The sequence below is a fragment of the Erinaceus europaeus genome, chromosome 5, assembly GCF_950295315.1.
Source record: "Erinaceus europaeus chromosome 5, mEriEur2.1, whole genome shotgun sequence".
Taxonomy (NCBI): Eukaryota; Metazoa; Chordata; class Mammalia; order Eulipotyphla; family Erinaceidae; genus Erinaceus; species Erinaceus europaeus.
This window is the reverse complement of record NC_080166.1, coordinates 118,434,697-118,454,863: the sequence shown is the minus strand read 5'-3', so window position 1 is coordinate 118,454,863 and position 20,167 is coordinate 118,434,697. Positions and strand designations below refer to the sequence as shown.

The window sequence follows — 20,167 nt, the reverse complement described above, 5'->3', positions numbered from 1 at the left end:
TTTTTATTTATAAAAAGGAAACATTGACAAAACCATAGGATAAAAGGGGTACAACTTTGCACAATTCCCACCAATAGACCTCTGTATCCCATCTCCTAAAATCTTTTTTTTGAACATGACATGCAATTTATTGTATGTGTATGTGTGTGAATAAACCACTTTTTTTTTTTGCCTCCAGGGTTATCACTGGGGCTCTGTGCCTGCACTACGAATCCGTTGCTCCTGGCGGCCATCTTTTGTACATTGTTATTGTTGTTGCAGCTATTTCTGCTATTGTTGTTGGACAGGACAGAGAGAAATTGAGAGAAGAGGGGAAGACAGAGAGGGCGAGAGAAAGATAGACACCTGCAGACCTGCTTCACTGCCTGTGAAGCGACACCCACCCCCACCCCACAGATGGGGAGTTGGGGGCTTGAACTGGGATCCTTGAGACAGTCTTTGTGCTTCTCAGCCTGGTACACTACTGCCAGGCCCCCTAAAAAAATCTTTTATCCAGTTTTTTCTTGTTGTTCTCAACATGGGGTTGGTCTGATAGTTGGTACTCTACCAGTTGGAAGTGAAAGTCCATTTGATTTCCATGCTCATTTAGGGTTACTTTTTAAAATTGTTTTTGTAGTTCTGTTTTTCATGAATTTTATGGGCTTGAGGGAATGGTTGAGAGCAGTGGGAATTTATGTTTTCCAGGCCACTTGAGGATCAGTTGGTCAGATATGCAGCAAAGGCAGACTATAAATAGGGTATCTGGTCATCAACTCAACAGTCTGTAGGGCCCCATCTCTATGAAGGTGCCCATAAGCCTAAGAAGCCAAATCAAAGACGGCCTGTCTCCTGAGGCAGCCTCAGGAGCTGAGTTCTGAGGGTGATTTTCCTCAGCAAGTACACAAACTCCTCTGATTAAAGATGACTCCTCCTCTAAACAGTGCATTTTAGACACAAGGTGAGAGAGCCGTCTTCTGGTAAGAAATACGGTAAGATGCTAGAGATGTGCAGAGATTCTCAGATGATGTCCAGCCTCCTGGCTCCCAGGGGTGTTGCAGCTGGAGAAGTGCTTATAGCAAGTGAATCCCTGTCCCCGTCTACACTTTACCTCAGAGTGTGCAGCACCTATTTTATACATAATCTTACACACAAGGTTTCTGACAAACATTTCCACTATGTAGAATGTGGAAAGTGTATTTTACTATTAGACACTTTTGGAAACCACTCAGAGTTCAAGAACTCACTTTATCAGGTTCCCAGGACACAAGTGACTTTCCAAAGAGTGTACAGATGGCTCCTGGCAAAGTTAGGACACAACTCAGCCACTCCGAGTCCTGTTCAAGTACCTCCCACTACTCCCAATGTCTCTCAGACTCAGTTTCCTAGAAGCTCAGTGTCACACAACAAGTTTCTCTCCCTGTCCTTTTTGTGGAGCTTTATGGGCTTTTCTTGCTCTCTCCCCACCTCAGAAGACATGAAGTGATTATGGCTACCGCTATTTTCCATAGGAAATAAAGGAGCCATACTAATTGGGGTGGGGTGGGGTGGGGTGGGGTGGGGGTGGGGGCAGAAACCAGTGCTCTACCTGGACTTACTGTGCTCACTTCACTCACTGTGAGACATCGGGGAGTCACATCCCCTTCACTGGCCCCAGCTTTCTCTGACACAAACAAGGTAACTGAAGTAGCTTCAGAAGCTACTGAAGCTCTATGCCACCTTGTTGAAGGAGGCCCACTGTGACACCACTTCAGTGACCTTCCTTCTCTTGAGAAGCCAGTGTCATCAGCACAGCCAGGTCAGTGGGGCATTCGAAGAGAGGAGCCACACCTCTGCATCAGGGGAGGGGGACATATAAATAAAGATTATGGCTTGAAGCAGATGCCCCCAAATTTATAGATTGAAGTCCTAACCCCAGAACCTCAGAATGTAACTGTACTTGGAGATGGGGCCTTTAGAGAGGTTAACGGGGAATGAGCAGTAGAGTGCCCATGTTGCCATGCTGAAGGATATGCATTCAAGCTCCCAGTCCCTATCTGCAAGGGAAAGTTTCACAAGTAGAGGAACAGTGCTGCAGGTGTCTCTCCTATTCTTTCTTTCTCTCCCTTTATCTCTCTGTCTCTCAGCCTCTTTCAAAAAAATGGATAGTGGGAGTGACAGAGCTATGTGGACACTAAGCCCCAGTGATAGCCTGATGGTAAAAATAAATATAAATAAATGACAAAAGATGTGTTGGACTTGAAAGAGTCTAGAGTTGAATTTCCGCTGACTTGTAAGGATCAGAGAGCAAGCTGCAGAGAAAATGTCAAAATACTGAGATGCCCTTCAATAACAAGGCGTGCAATTTGTGATAAGCACGCCTTCTGCATCAAGGTGCCATGGGTAACGTTGCTGGAAGCTAAAGCCCTTTGGCAAATAAACTTACAGGAGGAGTTTGGTCAGTGAGCAAGACTCATTGAGATCATATTCCAGAGCACCCACATGTACGTCTTTAATTCAACAGGAAGAGAGGACCAGCCAGCACAAGGAGAGAGCCTCTTCCTTGTTAAACAGAACTCACTGCTCCTTCCTTCTAATTAAGCAACAGATAGAACCTGCCCATATGTGCATCAGTGGTCTCTCTACCGTAGCCCAAGGAAGGGCTGCTGAGAGCATAATATGCCATGATTCATCCCCCACTGTTGTCAGGAGTCAGACCAGACAAAATCCAGCATGCCTAGAGAAGAACCACAAGAGACAGGATCTGAGAAAGCCCTACAGGCTGGCCTGTTCTCAGATCTCTCTATCACAGTTGTGGCAGGCAAAGTCCCTATGTCAGAGTGGACACAGATCATCAGAAAGGATGTCAGCCTATTGTCAGTGATCACCACCTTTGCTCTACCAGCCCACCTGAATTAGGAGGGAGGTCTACTGGGGAAATAGGATGGAGATACTGGTAGAGAAAGGAGTGTCAAAGAAAGAAGCTTGAGATTGGCCTTGCCTGGATCACAGGTTACAGTGGGATTTTCAGCTAAGCAAGCCCTCACCTTCCTCAGTCACAACACCTTGGCTTCAAAACACCCACCTTCTTGCTCTGTGACCTTGAGGTTACTCAGGCTCTCTAAGTCATGTAAAGCACAGGCATTTTCTGTCTAGTGGAATTGTGGGGATGTAAGGAGCTCATGTAGGAACATTCTAGATCCATGACTACAAGTAGTAGATGCCTGATGACCAATGTTTCCTTGCCTCCATGGACCCATCTGTGGTGACTTACTCTTCCTCACAGCCTCTTGACCTCTATAACATGGTCCCACCCCACCCCCACATCCCAGAGCTCCTCAGTCTTGCCTTTGTTCTACTTTCAGTGACAGTTCAGGCAGCACTGAGGGTTCATTTTACCTACAGTAGATTTGAAATGAAAGTTGAGGCTAGATACTCCCTAGTCAGTGGTCCTTTGTCCTGTGCTGCGATGCAGCCATTCGTATATATTTTTTAAGATAAAGACAGAGAGACAAAGAAGAAGGAATAGGAGGAGGAGAGAGAGAAAGAGAAAGAGAAAGAGGAAGAGAAAGAGAAAGAGAAAGAGAAAGAGAAAGAGAAAGAAGAAAGAGAAAGAGAAAGGAGAAAGAGAAAGAGAAAGAGAAAGAGAAAGAGAAAGAGAGATAAACCACAACACCAAAGCTTCTTTTAATGCTGTGGGGGCTGGGCTTGAACCTGGATAAGGTGCAGTATCCAAGTAAGCCCTTCACCAGCCTTTCTACATCTTTTTATCCCCGGGGCCGTATCTCTAAGGGTAACTAGGAAGGTTATGTATAGGATAAGTGGTTTTTCTTATTGCTTTACAGCCATGCCTACCTCTACATTTATTTGTGTGATGAACTTTAACCCTTAAAGAAATCATTTTCTATCTCTCTATGCAGTGATGTAGAAGGTTATAACATCAAGCTATGATACCTTTGCTGTTCCAAAGCACTAGGATAGCAGCCAGACTTTAGACTAATCCAAGATTAGCACCAGGGAAGCAGACAGACTTTAGACTAATCCAACCCCTCTTAAAATGCACAGTCTACAGGCAAAGTGGGAATTATGTATCAGAAGAATGATGCAGATGTCAGAGAACATTGTTAGGTGTCAGATGGAAAGTGCTAGCTCTAGACCTGATGGGAGGCTGACATGTGCCCTCCAGGGTTGAGAACTAGAGGAAATCCAGTCACTGAATTTTCACACAGAATCCACACGGAAGAGAGTGTCCTCTAAGGCAGACACCTGAGGGTAATACGATAAGAAGTGTCCACAGCTGAGGAATACACATGCCCATATGGAACGTGGGCAGGTTTCCAGAGGAAGCCTTGAAAGCTAAGAATCAGAACAGACCTGGTAACCACAGTGGCAGCTGTGGGCCCTGACAGCTGGGTGCCTGTGTCCCAGATGTGACCAAAATGGTCCACTGGATAATGGGACAAATATATATATATATATATTCATTCTACTTGTTTCGCCTTTGAAATTTCTATATATAGAATGTGATCTATAATAATACTCTAGATTCATTTGGACATATAAGGTCAAAATGGTTGCTTTCTGGTTGTTTGTTTTCTGCCATAAAGTTAATCTGAAAAGTAATGTGAAATCATCATCCTCTCCTCCCTCTCCAAATCTCATGTGGAAGATCCAGGCCCTAGCGTCTCAGATGTGACTGTACTTGGATGTGGAAAATCAAAACAAGTGCTCGTGGTGCTATGAGGTTGCTAGGGAAAGCCCACCCTAATGTGAGCTCGCTCTTCATAAAGAAAGGAGATGTAGACACAAGCCGAAAGACACAGAGTGAAGACACACAGAAGATGACCATCTGTAAGCCCAGGAGTGAGACCACAGAGGAAAACAACCTTGCTAACACTTTCATTTCAGGCTTCCAGCCTCCAGACCTGTGGGGGGTAAAATAATTCTGTTGTTCCAGCCCCCTTCCTATCCTGTACAACTTGATTATGGCACCCCCAGCAAACTAATACAACCACTATATTGACTCCAGCTAGAAGGAGAATGGAAATTTGGGCCCTCAGAATCAACTCTTTAAATAGGCCTAAGAAGAAAGATAGAAAAGGGGGTATGTATTGATCTGCCAACATCCATGTCCAGTGGAGAAGCAATTACAGAAGCCAGATCTCCCACCTTCTGCACTCCATAAAGAATTTTGGTCCATACTTCCAGAGGGATAAAAAATAAGGAAGCTTCCAATGGAGGGGATGGGACACAGAACTCTGGTGGTGGGAACTGTGTGGCACTGTTCTCCTGTTGTATTACAATCTTGTTAAACATTATTAAATCACTAATAAAATTTTTTTTTAAATAGGCCTAAGGGTTCTCCAACTTATAGGCTCAGTATTCCCAGTCTACCTCCTGGTGGAGTCCTTTGTAAGCAGCAAAAATATATTCAGAAATGCCTGCCTTGCAGGTTTCAAACTGTCCACCTGCCCAGCTTTTTGTGGTTTCTTCCCCCCTGACTCTTGGCTACTGTATGGGCTGACACTATCTCTAGGTCTGGGACTTACCCAAGTCACCAAGTGAAGGAGGAATAAGTCAAGAATGGTCACAATCCACCTCTAATTATTCAACCTAAGCACCAGGGAGATAGCTCAACTTGTTAGAGCACAGGGTTTGCGAGCCCAAAGGCCCAGGCTTGATCCCTAGCACTATATATACCAGAGCCAAACATATGAGATCTTTCTCATAAAAATAAATATTTAAGTATCTAAATACTAAAATATATAAAAATAATTTTTTATTGTTGTAGTTGTTGTTATTAATGTTGTCATTGTTGGATAGGACAGAGAGAGGTGGAGAGAGGAGGGGAAGACAGAGAGGGGAAGAGAAAGATAGACACTTGCAGACCTGCTTCACCACCTGTGAAGCGACTCCCCTGCAGGTGGGGAGCCAGGGGCTTGAACCAGGATCCTTATGCCTGTCCTTGCGCTTTGTGCCACCTGCTCTTTACCCGCTGCTCTACCGCCCAACTCCATAAAAATAAATTTTAAAATAATTATTTCATATTTATTTATTTTAATGAGAAAGAGAGAGAGTCCAGAGCATTGCTCATAATGGTGCTGGGGGTTGAACCTGGAGCCTCAGAGCCTCAAGCGTGAAAGTCTTTTGCAGAACCATTATGCTGTCTCTCTAGTCCAAAAATAATTATTTAACCTATAAATTTATAACCACGTGTTCCCAATGTCAGCCACAAAATTTTAAAAGTGTGTGTGTGTGTGTGTGTGTATGTGTGTGTGTGTGTGTGTGTGTGTGTGTGTGTTACCAACTCCCAGGTTTCTCAAACAAGTCCCCACTTGTTATCTTCGAAAGTTAAGTCTAACTGAAATTGTTGTCAGCATGAATGTCTGGCTGTCACCTGAGCCTTCTCTGTTGGCGTTAATCTGCCAAATCACGGTAGCCTGAATTTTGTAATTATTTGGTTGTTGCACAGTCAAAAATGTTCAAGTGACACAAAGTATCTGCTCTAAGTGGAGGTTAGATTTCTGAAAAGTAGACTCCTTCTTAAACATGTCCAAACCAAGCCACACTGCATAGACCAGCTTCTCACCATGCCATTGACTGGATCACATGCACCTCTGATGTTTCTTAGCAGCTGACACGCTCAGTGTTACAAGAGTTGGCAAATAAGAAACATAAGATGCTCTAACTCCAGTTGTAATTCTATGCCAAAAGCACAAACTCAGAAAATGAGAAATCCTTTCTGGGAAGTGATATGGGTCCCACAAAGGCACAGTTGTGGAGAAACTCTCTGGCAGGCATGTATAGCTTTAAGGCGAGATATCGCAGTTCTTTGGACCTAGTGGGGAAAATGGATTTAAACCAGCATCCTTGTGCAGTTGGGGTATGCTTTGTGTTTAGTGCATAGTTATAGCTCTGGAATAGGAAAGAAAGAACTTTTTCAAGACCTTTAAGTGGCATTGCGTGGAGGTGCTGTGACAATAGCAGAAGCTTCAGTGATACTGTGTCTGTGTGTGTGTGTCTCTGTCTCTCTGAATGTGACTCAGAGCCATGAAATAGTGCCTGCATGAAGCCTAGTTTCCACCAGTAGTAATAATAAATAAAGCTGCTTGCAATAAAGGCATAGCTACCTCATGAACATCCTGTGAGGCACAGTGACACAGAGAGAGGCTACAATAGCAGTGGCTCCTCACTGAGATGGGAAATGTGTTTTCTCTTTTATTTCAACCACAGTGGATTGGTCAGAGGAAAGAATGGGAATGATTTCAGCAAATAACAGCTCATGTGCCTGCATATCAATTCACAAAAACGATTGGTCTTCCTGAGGACTGGAAGTGGCATGAGCAGTAGAGCAACAAGGAAGCAGAGGGTAATGTTCTTCTCCATGCCTGGAAACTGACACCAAGAGGAAATCTCCCCTTTCCTTCTGTGGGATAGCAAAACACATCCGTTTAGTGAGTCTTTTAAAACTGTAGCCTGGGGCTGGGCATTGGCACACCTGGGAGGGCACACACGTTACTGTGCACAAGGACCTGGGTTCAAGCCCTAAGTCCTTACCTATAGGAGGAAGCTTTATGAGCTGTGAAGCAATGATGTAGGTGTCTCTCTTTCCCCCTTTCTTTCTTCTCTCCTCTTTGCAATTTCTCCCTGTCTCTATCCGAAATAAATAAATAAATAATATTAATAAGTAACTACCGTTGCCATAGTCTACATCCTTGCCACTCTGAATGGACCAGATCTCATGTAAAAACTGCAGCGACAGCAGGTTTCAGAGAGAAGATTCCATGAGTTGAGGTGAAGCGTATGTGGCAATGGGATGAAAAGATGGCTCCCATAAGGAAGAGCAGGGCTGGTGCTTGGGAGAAGCGAGAAGGATTAAGAGACTTCATTGATACCAGAACTGCTGCCATGAAATGTGTCTTCCTCAGTAGGCTGGCGGGTTCCCTAGAAAGGACAGGTGAACTCACACAGGGAATATGAACTCTCTCTAGCAAACTGTGTCCATTTCTGTCTGGGGAGTTTTGAGTAGTGGCTGTTCATGACACTGACTTAGGAAGGTTTTTTTTTGTTTGTTTGTTTGTTTTACTTAGGATGATCTGAGTGGGTTTTCTCCAAGCGTCTTCCTCTGCCCCTCAATGCTTCCCTTCTTAACTTTGAGGGTAATCTCATTTGTCCAATCCCAAAGCCCATTCAAGTCCTCACACCAAAAACAAAGACTTGCCCCTTTACATTTCCAGCATTTATTCATGTAAATTTGAAGACCTGCTTGCAGATACTTTTGCACAGTTAATGCTCAGCCTCCCCACCCTCAGCAAATAGGTCACTCAAGCAGAATGACAGATGAGAGGAGCCAGCACAGCACAGAGAGCTGAGACACATGGAGTCCATCCTGCCCCCTTCTTAACATATTTCTTTTTATGAGTCGAGGTCTCCAGAGAGAATAAGACTGACTGAGAGAGGGAGAGCCACCATGGCACATCCTGTGTGGTGCTGGGCCTTGAACCTAGTGTCAGTATGGCAAGGCACACACCATCCCCGATGAGCTATCTTCCTAAATGTGCACATTTAGCCAAGCCATACATGGATGTGAACGTAGTTCCTTTATGCGGTGCCATCAGGCACTGCGAAGGGACCAAACACACCTGCCTTTAGACGTATGTGAGCCATTCACTCACTCCATAAATGCTTTCTCAGCAAGGCATAATAATTATAAAAACAGTAAGGGCCAGCCTGTGCTGTGAGCTGCATTAGAAGTACAACCACTGTCACTTACACACACAGGAGCAGAAATGGTTTCTATTCTTTTCACCTCTCACAGTCTGACATCCCCCTCCAGCAACACTGGCTGCTCTATAAATACATTTTGGACAGGGATGGCCTATAGCTGTTTGCACAACCACTCTGGTGAGGCTGTCAGAGTCCAAATGTTCTCCACATCAGTTCCAGAGGCTTTTGTTTTGAGGCAGCCCCCAGTTTTGCCATCTGTTTTCACCAACGTGCAGCAGGTGGTGTTACAGAGGTTGAGGAGAAGAAGAAAGAGGGAACCAGAGCTCTGTGTCAACATATTTAGTGCCAGGGATTGAACCCAGGACATAATGCATGCAAGTCCTGCACTCTGCCCACTGAGTCATTTCCTCAGCTGCTATATGGGTTCCTGTTCATCTATTGAGGGGTGTGTGTGTGTGTGTGTGTGTGTGTGTGTGACCAGGATTTTTTGCATGCATGATTCCACTGCCCTGGGGCCTACTTTTTCATTCTATTTTAGTTAGAAACAGCTGAAGTGTGTGTGTGAGTGTGAGTGTGTGTGTGTGTGTGTGTGTGAGAGAGAGAGAGAGAGAGAGAGATAAAGAGAGAGAGAGAGACCACAGCACTGCCCCATCTGTGCAGCTTCTTCCAGTGCAGAGAGGATCCCCTGTGGTAGTAAGGCATGAGCCTGGGCATGGTGAAGCACCGATTGTGTTAGCTCATGATCCTTACAAATGGTTCTCTTAAATCATTTGTTTTATAATATTTTCTTAGTTAGAGAGAGATTAAGGAAGAGACCAGAGGTGGTATATGGGCACAATCCTGAGACTTTAGACTTGCAAAGCATACACTCTACCCATTGAGCTATCACCCCATCTTTTATAGCCGGTTTTAAATGAACTGATGTTGAGATAGTAGGTGGCATACAAGTAACTATTATTATTGTTGCTATTATTATTATTATTTTAGTTTGAAGTATATTCTTTTTCTTTAACATTTTTAAAATTTATTTATGGAAATATTGACAAGATCATAGGATAAGAGGGGTATATTTCCACACAGTTCCCACCACCAGAACTCCATATCCCATCCCCTCCCTTGATAGCTCTCCTATTCTTTAACCCTCTGGTAGCATGGACCCAGGGTCATTATGGGATGCATAAGGTGGAAGGTCTGGCTTCTGTAATTGCTTCCCTGCTGAACATGGACATTGACAGGTCGATCCATACTCCCAGCCTGCCTCTCTCTTTCCCTAGTGGGGCAGGGCCCTGAGGAAGCAGGGCTCTAGGACACATTGGTGGGGTCGTCTGCCCTGGGAAGTCCGGTTGGCATCATGGCAGCATTTGGAACCTATTGGCTGAAAAAGAGTGAAGATATAGAGCAGAACAGGGGGCTGGATGGTAGCACACCGGGTTAAGTGCACATAGTACCAAGTCTAAGGACCAGCGCAAGGATCCTGGTTCAAGCCCCCACCTCTCCACCTGTAGGGTGTCCACTTCACAGGCAGTGAGGCTGGTCTGCAGGTGTCTATCTTTCTCTCCACCTCTTTATCTCCCTGTCCCCTCACAACTTCTCTCTGTCCTATGCCCCCCAAAAAATCGAGAAAATAATCACTGGAGTAGTGGATTTGTAGTATAGGCACCGAGCCCCACTGATAACCCTGGAGACAATAAATAAACAAACAAATAAACCAACAAAATAAAACAAATTGTTGACTAATCATGAACCTAAAGGAAAGAATATTGCAGATGAAGATTTGGGGGGTCTCCATTTTGGAAAAAGCTAGTAGGTCTATTTTAGGTCTATTCCAAGGGGCCCATGACTATACTAGCTTTTGCCTGAGTCTGAGAGCTAACATGCAGGTGGACCCAAGGTATTGTCTGGGGAGATGGTGTCATAGTTGGAAAAAGGACTAGCAAGCTGGGTCAGGGAAGAGAATAGCTCCCAAATGTGGTCACGGCTAGGGACATTTCAGGCTGCACTAATTTCAGAGCCATCTTCCTCAAGTGGTAGAGTATGTTGCCCACTCTCCTTTTGGAGAATGGAACATTCTCTACCATGGTTGATCCACATTGAGGGCCAGGTCCTGTAGGGGCCCCCAAAGGGGTTCATTATGCTGTTTCTGATGGAGATGACCAGTGGCAGTGGAGAGAGGGATCTGTTAGAGGTCTAGGCCCATCATGTCTGTGTGGGAATCCCAAGACTTTCTGACTAGGGCCCCAGGTGATGGGGTGGCCTGGTAGTGACTAAAGAGTCATCATTAAAGTGTGCCAGTCTCTTGCTCTTATTCAGCTTTTGTAGTCCTTACTGTGTCTGACAAAGTTATCTTTGGAGTGACTGAAGGAAGTGAAATTAGAAGTAGGTGAGGAGGGTGTCTAGATCTAAGTAGAAACTATTTTATTAGGTACTTTCTGCTGTCTTTTTAGATCTTTCTACTTGCTTGCTGCACTTATTGACTCATGGCAAACTCGTGCACTTTTGCTTTAAGGTATATGTTTCCCCCAACTTATGGATACATGTTTACATAAGCCCTATCTCATAGGTCCTGATCTATCTCTAGGCTTTTTAGGAAGTGCACCACCAGAAATAGAATTAAGGAGTCCCATAAGCTAGGAATGGTGTCACCAGAATAATGAAGCTGGAGGGTTGATATTCCATACCTTATGTTTCTAGACACAGTCCAAAGTGAAACATGTCACGGTGGCACTGGTTGTACGGATTAAGCTGGGATCAGCAGATACAGTATCAATTGGTGTGAATTGAGAGAAGCATGCAGGAAAGTAAGCCTCACCCTAAAGGTTCCAGGACTGAAATATGGGTTTTGTAGAGAAAGGGGAAGGTTCCTGCTGTCTTAGGGTTTAAGAAGGCAATAGATAGTTATTGCTATAACCAAATTATTTGACAGTCGGATTAACTTTGAAAATTCCATTGTTAGGACTTGCTGTATAATACAAGACCTCACCCTAATTTATGTCCTTTAATGCTATTTGCATATAGTAACACCACCAGTTGCTTCTGTTCTCCCTGGTCTAAGTTTATAGGTGATTTAAGTAACTGTTTTTAAAATGACTCAACTGGGTCCAAGTGGTGGCTCATCTGACAGAGCATACACATTACAATGCAGAAAGATCTGAGTTCAGGTCCCCATCTCAACTTTGAAGGGGCAGGGGAACTTCACAAGCAGTGGAACAGTGCTGCAAGTGTCTTTCCTTCTCTCTCTCTCTCTCTCTTTCTGTTAAAAAAAAGCACACACTGCATGGAGGAATGGAGTTATGTAGCCACTAATTAACATGATGGCAAAATAATAATAATATAAACTTGGCTCAAATGTGAGTCAGCAAATGCTCACCTGTGTTTGCTGACTTCTAAAGACGTGAGTATGTGGTAGGAACGAACATGTCCTTGTACCCTTTCACACAGGGTCAAAGGGCTTTCTCAAGGGTCCTGCTTTCCCACTAAGAAGTGATCCCGGGTGAGAATTCATTGCATTTCACAACCTGAAGCTGGCATCCTGACCCATCTTTGGAATAAACTAACTTAAAACAATATTGCACAAGAAGAAGATTTTCTATTATGCCCTAAATTTTAAGAGCTTTTATCTTTGTCTTCTCTCTCCTCTTGGAACTAATAGTATACTCAGAGCATGGAAATAAACTGGGTGGGGTAGGGGAGAGCATCCTTTGTCTGCTAATGTTTTTTCTTTTTCCTCGCAATTGTGAAATGTAATTCTCTAATACGTTCTATATTAACCTCTCCTAAGGCTCTGCTGAGCATGACAAATGTGTGAATTAAGACTTTTTTGTTTTCACTGAGAAAATAAAAACATTTATATATTGAATTTGGGCCTTAATCAAGTTTTCTACATGAGGTCTTTAATTTTTTTTTAAGTGTTGTCATTGGCAAATAGGAGTTTCCCACTTTCCACCAATTCCACCCTCTCCCTTGGAGCCATCACCCACAGTGGGCTCAATCATGTTGCTTCACTGCTTCCTCTTCTCCCCCCTTTTCTGTGGCGTGCAGACTGCAATTCCATCCTGTACTCACTTCTGACTCTTAGAGCTGTGGGCCACTTGTGTTTACTTGCTATTTCAGAAAGCTGGGGCTGATGGTTCTGAATCAGACACCTCTCCCTAGAATGAACTCCTTAGAACAGGCCAAACATTGCACACTCCCTCCCACCCCCACCCCCCATCTCAGCAGCGTGTCATGGAAAGTTTGAGCTGTGAAACAGCCTGGTCTTTTATCTTCAAAACTTGAGGGCCCTTGGATCTCAGGCAGAAATAGCCTATTTGGGTTGAAAACTGCAATTTAATTTTGTGATAGTTAAGCACACAGGGTTACCAAAATAAATAAATAAATGAAATGAAATGAAAAACAAACTCTTGGCCTAATAACAAGTCCACGTGTCCACGCTGATAATATTCACAATGGTAATTCGGTCCCCTGGCAAACTGCAGTACAGAAGTCCATGCAGAGTGAAGTGGGAGAAAGTCTTTCTAATTGTGCTAATGGGTTGGGGTGAGAGTGTTTTGCAGACACCTGTCACAGGGAGATGAGTATTTGTAGCCAGGTATCAACAAATGTACTGTAAACCATTAACCTCCCAATGAAATATTTTTTAAAAAATCAGAGTAGTAAAACATATTGGAATAAGTCCATGAGCCCTGAGACAAGGATACTAAGCTCCAAAGACATTTTTCTGTACATCTGCCCAGGCCTGTGCACTCACACACCCACTCACAAAGCTACCACTGGTAGAAGTTACATGTCTACCAAGCTGACAAATCTTCCACTGACCTTCATGGGTTCTGCTGATCTGCAGGGCCCTAGTCTTTTGTGAGGATTGTTCCAGGACTAAAGGAATGTTTCCTGAAAATGCCTCCTGCATATTATATAGGCTCTTATGCCTAAGTAATGAGTAGTTATGGGCCCTGGGTCAGATCAACATGGTAAGTAACTAACCGTATTTATATATTTTGTTCAAATTTGGGAGCTACTTTCTGCTCTGATCCAGCTTTCTAGTCCTATTCTCAACTCTGATACCATCTTCCCAGACAATATTTTTAGTCCACTTGCATGTTTGCTAGCAAGCTTCAGCAAAAATTACCACAGTCATGGGCTCCTAAGAACATACTTAAAATAGACTTCCTAGAATCTATCTACCTTAAAACCTTCATTCCCATCTGCTCTATTCCTACGTTATTATTCCTATTTATTAAATATTTTGTCCTGCTTTATATCATATCAATTTGCACCAATTTCAGGCACCAATTTGCATATGCTACTATGATTTAATCCTGACTTCCCTGGGCAGATGACCTCACCAATGTGTCCTAGTACCTCACCTCTCCAGAGCCCTGCCCCGTTAGGGAAGACAGAAATAGGCTGAGAGTATGGATCAATGTGTCAATGCCCACGTCCAGCAGAGAAGCAGTTACGTAAGCCAGACCTTACATCTTCTGCATCTGATAAAGAATTTTGGTCCAGACTCCCAGAGAGGGAGAAAGAAAGAAAGAAAGAAAGAAAGAAAGAAAGAAAGAAAGAAAGAAAGAAAGAAAGGCTGGAAGGAAGGACTCATGAAATGCCCAACTGATAAATTATACAATGATTACCTTGACATTAATAAAAGTAGATTTCCCTGCAAATTTAATAAATAATAAAAAATATTTTAAATGCCTCCCACAGGGGCTGGGTGGTGGCATACCCAGTTAAGTGTATATATCACCACACATAAGGACCCATGTTTGAGCCCCTGCAGAGGCATACTTCATGAAAAGTGAAGAGAGTTTGCAGGTGTCAGCCTATCTTTCTCTCTCCTTCTATATCTTTATATCTATATATAAAGAAAAGGGGTAGTGCAGCAGGTTAAGTGCACATGGCACAAAGCATAAGGACTAGCATAAGGATCCCAGTTCGAGCCTGGGCTTCCCACCTGGAGGGGGGTAGCTTCACAGGTGGTGAAGCAGGTCTACAGGTGTCTTATCTTTCTCTCCCCCTCTCTGTCTTCCCCTCCTCTCTCCATTTCTCTCTGTTCTATCCAACAACAAGGACATCAGTAACAATAATAATAATAACCACAACAATGATAAAGACAACAAGGGCAACAAAAGGGAAAAAAATAGCCTCCAGGAACAGTGGATTCATAGTGTAGGCCCTGAGCCCCAGCAATAACGCAAGTGGCAAAAAAAAAAAGAAAGAAAGAAAGAAAGGAAAAGAAAATAGAAAGAAAAAATGGCCACGGGGAGTGACAGAGTTATAGTGCCAGCACCAACTCCCAGCAAGAACCCTGGTAACAAAAAATGTCTCTCACAAAACCCTATCATTTTTAAGTCTTTTCAATTACTGCTATATGTCTGGTTGTAATAAAACCTGCAGAAACAACTATTTGAAGTGTTTTTTATAATATGCTTTAAGTCTGTTTAAAGAAAAGGATTTGCGGCTAGAAAAATAGCTTATTTGGTATGGGAGATGCCTTGCCATATCGCGCCCCAGATTTGAGCCCCAGAAACATATGAGAGGCGCTACAGCACCAGAGAAGCCCCAGTGCTGTGGTGTGTGTGTGTGTGTGTGTGTGTGTGTGTGTGTATGTGTGTGTGTAGATGAATTTGAAATAGCAGCCTGAATAAGTGAAATTGTGTTTGTAGCTCTGCAATAAATAAATGGATGGAGGGGTCAGGTGGTGATGCATCTTGTTAAGTGCTCATATTACAGTGCACAAGGACATAGGTTCAAGCCCCTGGTCCCCACCTGCAGGGGTGAAGCTTCATGAGTGGTGAAGCAGGGCTGCAGGTCTCTTTTTCTCCTCTCCCTCTCTATTTCCTCCTATCTCCCCCTCTAAATTTCTGTCTGTCTCTATCTAATAATAAATAAAATATTAAAATAAATAAATAAATGGGTGACATATCTTTTTTCCAGTCGACTTGTAAGGAGTTTGGAAGTTGTCGTCTTATTCTAACAAGTCAAAAGCTGATGAGACTAAAAAAGTCATATAGTTGCACCAAAGTAAAAGACTCTGGGGTGGGGGGGTGAGGGTTCAGGTCCCAGAACATGATGGCAGAGGAGGACCTAGTGGGGGTTGTATTGTTATGTGGAAAACTGGGAAATGTTATGCATGTTCAAACTATTGTATTTTATTGTTGACTGTAAATCATTAATCCCCCAATAAAGAAAAAAAATTAATCCTTAGTCTCCTCTTTCTCATTATCCATTCTATTGAGGGTATCCTATGTTCTTATGTTGCTTCTTCTGCCTTTGTCTGTTACCTTCCATTTGGTTTATTATCAAAATTTGTGAGACTGGTTAGCAAGACACATAGGGGAAAAAAGTCATATGGTGCCATCCCATAAGTGCTCAAGTCATTGAATATAATTGTCTAACTAAGTGGTCTTAATAAATAATTACATAGTACTCGAGGATCTGGCCAGGTTGTTTCTTCAGAATCCCTTGACTGAAGGGAGGATCAAATCAGAGTAGTCTGGTTTCTCCTAAAAGCAGGTCAGCAGAGTTTCATTGCAGAGCCTGGATAAACCTCCCACTGCACACCTACAGTTCTCTAGCCTGAGCTCTGGATCCCAAGGCTTTCCCTCCAGGAGATACTCCCCACCCCTACCCTACCCCTAGCTCTTCTTGGTTTTTCTCAGTGCAGAGGCCGCCTGCCTGGTGATGCTGGCTTTCAACTCTCCTCTTAGATGCTAAGCATACCTCTTGTGCGGATGAAGATGAAAAGACAACCCTGAACTGTTTGGCCAGCCAGAATACCTTCTCAGGACAAAGCTGAGCTTGCTTTGGAGCGGGGCGTCACCTAGAATCAGCACAAGATCCGCGAGAGCATGTATGACCCCATCTCTCCCTATTGCTCACCCCTTGACAGGTGCCCCCTCACCGTGCTCCTTCCCTTTTGCAACATAAGCAGACCCATAGAAGTCACTACATATTACTAAACTCTAGACTGACCCTGTTCTACGTGCTTCAAGTGCAATAACTGGTTTATTCTCCTCAATAACCTCACAAGACAGCTAATCTTTCCATTGCACAGATAAGGGCACCGAAATTGAGAAGGGTCAGAGACTTACCCTGGGCCCCATGGTAGAGGGAGGACCAGCTGGGACCTGCAGATAGGCAGCAGCTGGGCTCCAGAATGCACACGTGTAACTACTGTGCTCTCTTACCTGCTACATAAAAGCCCCACAGTGACTATGCAGGACAGAAAGGAAGGGCACCCCTCTCATAACAGAGTTATGGGAAGCTTAAAGGGAGTTTCAGGCTCAGTGCTAAGGGACAAGGAACAAAGAAGGGAATCATTGCCAAGCAGGAGCAACCAGTATGATGGGCTTCTGTGAAAGAGCTGATTCCCTGGGTGAATCAGACTTCTAGAATATCTACGATCAAAAGTGGAGAGATTAGATGGCTGGGTGATGGCACACCTGATTACCATGCACAAGGACTTGGCTCAAGTCTGATGTCCCCACCTGCAAGGGGCAGGTCCACAAGTGGTGAAGCAGTGCTGCAGATGTCTCTCTCTCTTATCCTATCTCTCTCTTCCCTCTCAATTTTTCTCTATCCTATCAAATTAGAAAATAAAAAAAGCCACCAGGAGCAGTGGATTTGTCCTACAGGCACCAAGCCCCAGCAATGACCCAGGTTACAAATAAAACATAAATAAGTAAGTAAATAGGGTGTCGGGAGGTAGCAAAGCGGGTTAAGTGCATGTGGCTCGAAGTACAAGGACCAGCGTAAGGATCCCGGTTCAAGTCCTAGGCTCCCCACCTGCAGGGGAGTTGTTTCACAGGTGGTGAGGCAGGTCTGCAGGTGTCTATCTTTCTCTCCTCCTCTCTGTCTTCCCCTCCTCTCTCCATTTCTCTCTGTCCTATCCAACAATGACGACATCAATAATAACAATAATAATAACTACAACAACAATAAAAAAACAAGGGCAACAAAAGGGTAAATAAATATAATTTTAAAATAAAATAAAATAAATAAGTAATTAATGAAATAGTGGAAAGGTTCATGAGACATGCCAAAGCCTCGATGAACAGTAAAGCTGGGGATGAGGACAAGTGTCAACGTCAATCAAGGGACCCAGGAACAAATGATGAGGGAAGGCCCAGGGAAGAGGCAGTGGGGTTGCCCATATGAGGGGGGGTCAATATGATATGTTATGATATGATATGATATGAGGGGGGGTCAATATGATATGATATGGGGTTGCCCATATGATATGTGGTCAATGCACCATTTGGGCATGGCTGTGAGGAGGAAGCCTGGCTCAGGGAGTCATGGTCATGACCACATGGCATCATGAAGAGATAAAGCAGCAGGGTATCAGGAAAGTTAGTTGTGAATGTTCCAGCTGAGGTCCGCTGGGTTGGGAGGAATTCTGGGTTCTCCCAAAAAAGACCCAAAGAGCAAGCCCTCTTCTGCCCCCACAGTCTGACTTGCAAGGGCATTGGTGACTTAGAGCAAACCTGTACCACATCCCGTCCTATAAATTTGGGCACTCAGCAAATACCAAGCTATAAAACAAGAGTGCAGACATCATTAGCAATGTACCACTGATCTCATAATGTCACTGTGGAGATTTCCCAAGTAAATAATTTCCTTTCCAATCACCGAACATCGTAATGATACAACCAAGAAAGTCTTCTCTCTGTTCCTGGCCAGGCTCGCTCAGATTTACATTCTAATCATGAGATGGGACCTCTCACTGCATTTCAATGCATTATTTAATCAAATGGCATGCTGGTCAACCCTCTGCATCTTAGAGTTGGGATTATTTATGGAAATGGTTGCTGGTGTGGGGTCATTGTGGGGCCTAATCTACATGTCTCCGGGAGAGCAGGGAAGCTATTTGCATAAGAGCCCCTAGGCTTCCTGGGAGGACCTAAGAGAACTAGAAAGTAGGTGAAGGGCAGACTCCACACATTTAGGGCCCTGTTACCCAAAGGCCAGAGGTGAGCCCTTTAAGAAATTCAGCCCCCCCCCAAAAAATAAAATAAAATAAAATAAAATAAAATAAAATAAAATAAAATAAAATAAAATAAGAAGAAATTCAGCCCCCTTAGCATCTCATCTCAACTTAAACAGGGGACCAGTTTTCACTTGCTCTGTTTCCAAGAGTGTCTCAGTAGACAAAGTATGGCATGGCGCCATGAATAACTAGGGTCTCCTCAGTCCTGAGGCCCTTACAGGAGGAGAGAGTGTCCTATAAGTCAGAGTCCACATGCAGAAAACTTTTGTTAGTTATCTTCTCTTGAAAAGCATCTCTTGGGAGTTGGCTTAAGCGCATGTGGCGCAAAGCTCAAGGACTGGCTAAGGATCTTGGTTTGAACCTGCAGGGGAGTCGCTTCACAGGTGGTGAAGCAGGTCTGCAGGTGTCTATCTTTCTTTCCCCCTCTCTGTCTTCCCCTCCTCTCTCCATTTCTTTCTATCTATCTAACAGCAACAATATCAATAACAACAATAATAACTACAACAACAATAAAAAAACAACAAGGGCAACACAAGGGAAAATAAATTTTAAAAATTAAGAAAAAAAAAGCATATCTTAGGGGCTAGATAATGGCACACTCAGTTGAGTGCCTATGTTACTATGCACAAGGACCTGAGTTCAAGCCTCTAGTTCCTCTTGTAACGGGGAAGCTTCATAAGTGGTAAAGCAGTGCTGCAGCTGTCTCTCCTTCTCCCTTTCTCTCTCCCTCCCCTTACCCTCTCAATTTCTCTGTCCTATCAAACAAATAAATACATGAAAGTTTGTTGGTTTTTAAAAATTCACTTTATTAGGGGAAATAACTGAGTGTGTGGGGGTTGGGGGACATTTCTTACTGTCTCTGTACTCCTTAGTTACCATTCACCCAACTATCAACTTTCTTCACTATAGCCCACTGGTCTCCCACCCCTTCAATTCACTCCTGCCTCCCCTTTTAGAGTCTTTGGATCTGCTTCTCCAGACCAAGAGCATCTGTTTCATCCTGTGTTTCTTAAGTTCCACCAATGAGTGAAGTTATCCACTATTCATCCTTCTCTCCCTGGCTTATCCTTGAGGTGATCCAAGGTGGCTAGAGCAAAAGAGAAGTTGTCATCATTTCTTACAGCAGAGTAACGTGCACGCGCGCGCTCACGCGCACACACACACACACACTCACACACACTCACACACACTCACACACACACACTCACACACACACACACACACTCACACACACACTCACACACACTCACACACACACACTCACACACACACACTCACACACACACTCACACACACACACTCACACACACACACTCACACACACACTCACACACACACACTCACACACACACTCACACACACTCACACACACACACACTTTCACACACACACACACTCAACACACACACTCACACATGCACACACACACATATGCACACACACTCACACACACACACACACTCACACTCACACACACACACTCACACACACATTCAC

At 43.9% G+C, this 20,167-nt stretch overlaps 1 long non-coding RNA gene across 1 annotated transcript; it reads left to right on the top strand.

Moving 5' to 3' along the window:
• Positions 1 to 1,697: 1,697 nt before the first annotated feature.
• On the top strand, positions 1,698 to 8,016 carry LOC132538727 (uncharacterized). The gene is made up of 3 exons (XR_009550083.1): positions 1,698 to 1,774; positions 7,189 to 7,409; positions 7,662 to 8,016. It is a non-coding gene; the product is annotated as an uncharacterized LOC132538727 (long non-coding RNA).
• The last annotated feature ends 12,151 nt before the right edge of the window (positions 8,017 to 20,167 follow it).